Source organism: Belonocnema kinseyi, chromosome 2 (genome assembly GCF_010883055.1).
Source record: "Belonocnema kinseyi isolate 2016_QV_RU_SX_M_011 chromosome 2, B_treatae_v1, whole genome shotgun sequence".
Taxonomy (NCBI): Eukaryota; Metazoa; Arthropoda; class Insecta; order Hymenoptera; family Cynipidae; genus Belonocnema; species Belonocnema kinseyi.
The window spans coordinates 42,338,275-42,340,950 of record NC_046658.1 but is presented as its reverse complement, the minus strand read 5'-3'; positions in this window follow the sequence as shown (position 1 = coordinate 42,340,950).

Here is a 2,676-nt window from a genome sequence, read left to right as displayed (position 1 = left end):
AAAAAAAAAAAAAAAAAAATTCGTAAAAGTAGCATTTTTTTCGCAGATACGTTGGCAATGGCTTTATAAAGATATTGTAAAAAGTTCCCAAACATACGTGTACGGCAAAGTTCCGAAATTCTGGAAAGTGTTAAACAATAACTTATTTTTTAAAATTGCTCGAGAACAATTGATTTTAGGTCGAATATGGTGATGTGAACAAATCTTCATAATTTTATAGTGCACAAAAAAGGTTCTATCTACTGTGGACTTATTATCAACGGCTGCGCTATGAAATTGGATTAGCCGCACAATTCTTTTATTTCTGAACAAATAAAATAAAATCTCTAATATCCTGGAAAAAACGTCGGAAATATATCAGGTGATTTGTACTGGAGCAAATGCAGGTTCCAGTTAACAAAAAAAAAAACGACTCAGTCATTTGCATGAAAAACTATCAGTATAAAATGAGCTCAACTTCAGTGTACAATTTGACATGTTTAAGGGGATGCTTTTGAGATAAAACTTCTTGCAAGTGTCTCTCCATTTTCATACAATACATTTTCCAACTTATAGGTGAGAATAATAATATTTAGAGCCTCTTTTAAAGCTTTAAACAAGTAAATTTCAAAATTTAAGCTATGATATCGGAACACCATAGTTTTTGTTTTATTTGCGTTAATTTTGAGGCCCATGCTCTTCATGCTTGCATCTAGTTTATTCAACATTCTTTGTAGGTCTTCGATAGACTCTGCCATAACAACCTTATCATCTGCGAACGCTAACCCTCGTACCCTTACTGTTTCGAGATCCACACCCTCTTCGTCGAAGAAAGCCATTCTTAAACACTTGTCCATAAATAATATAAATAACCATGAAGGCATAACGCTTCCTTGTCTAACTCCTTGAATAATATCGAAACAGTCACTCAGTTTCCCAATTCGCAAACTCTATGTGGTATGTACTCGCCACCGTGTTTAAGCATTTCAGCGTTAATACCGTTTACCCACGCAGCCTTACCGTTTTCAAGTTCTTAATTATATCCCTAACCTCAGTGACATTGACTTTTTCAATTGAGTTTTCCATCGCATCGTGTTCAACATCGCAGTTGTGGTGTCCTATAGCTTCATCTCCGAATTGTTTCCTAAAATAGTCTCTGAAAGCCTCTAGTATTCCGTCTGCATCATATACCATTTCCCCTCTACTATTTCTCATGTTGACAATTTCTGTACTTTTGTTTTCTTTCATTTTTTTATAAAGTAGTTTCCTGCTTCCTTCAAAGTCGTTTTGTATTTTTATCTCTTCTTCTGCCCTAATTGTATCTTTATTTCTTTAACTAATCGTTTAAGTATCCTGTTTTCCCATCTATAATCATTTCTACGTCTAACATATTTACTCATTGCTAAGACCTGCGATGTTCAAAGTTCTCTTGTATGCTTCTCTTTTTCTTTTTGGGCAGCCTGGATTTCATCATTCCACCACGCATCACCAGACATTCTTCCTACAACTGCGGTACCACACACTTCGATCGAGCATCTAACAAGGATATCCCGTAACATTGTCCAGGCGCCCTCTAAATCTTTGTTTTTTATACGGCCCTCCCATGTTGCCTTATCTATGCTTTCGATTATCTTATTTTGGAAATCTATTCGCACATCCGGTTTCTGTAGGTTCTCAATTTCGATTCGCGTTTGTTTTGCTTTCTTGGGTCTCTTTTTTCTCTAACTCCGACCTAAGTTAATTTTTGAGATCAGAAGGTAATGATCAGTATTGCATTCAGGACCCCTCATGACCCTTGTATCTTTGACCAACTCTCTAAGTCTTTCATCCGCAACAACAAAGTCAATTATACTGCGGCTATTTCCTTTAGACCAGGTGTACATGTGGATCATTTTATGCCTAAACCAAGTATTTGTAATAAACAGACCCCTTTCTAAGCATAGACCAACTAATTTATCTTCGTTATAGTTTGTTCTTGGATCACCAAAATTACCTAATACTCTTTCTGTATCCTGATTTTGGATGCCCACCCAACCGTTCATGTCTCCTTGTAGAATTATTCTTTCCCCATGTTCGCAGATGTTTATTGTGTCATTTAAAGTGTCGCAGAAGGCGCGTAGCATGCTATAATAAATAGTCTTCTGATTCCTACTTTCATTCTAGCCCACAGCAGTCAGGGAGACACGAAGCCATGGTCTCCGAGATGCTGCTTTGCTCTTCCATTCAAAATGAGACCTACTCCTTGTTTACCATGTGATTCACAGTCTACTCCTGACCATATTTCAAATCCGCCTTTCAACACGCCGTTTTTTATGTCTTTAGTTTCGCATCCTTTTTTCGTTGTTTCGGGCACACATAAAATATCTAGTTTCTTCACGTCCATAGTTTCATGCAACTTTTACTTTGAGATCATTTACTCCCCTAGCATTCCAAACACCAGTCTCCATTCGTCGCCTGAAACATGGCCTTTAGATTTTCCGTGTGCATGCCTTTTGTCATTAAAAGTTCCAGTCCTTTCCGAGGCTATTTTGTAGTTTGTATTATTCATTGTTTAGATTATACGCCCAACTAACACCTTTATGCAATAAGATTATTTTCTGAGTCAAAATCATGTCAAAGTTAAGTGTCAAATCATCATGTGGTGGAGATTGTAGTTCTAACGTCAGTCCCACCAAAAACTTCAGTTAATAAGGGAGG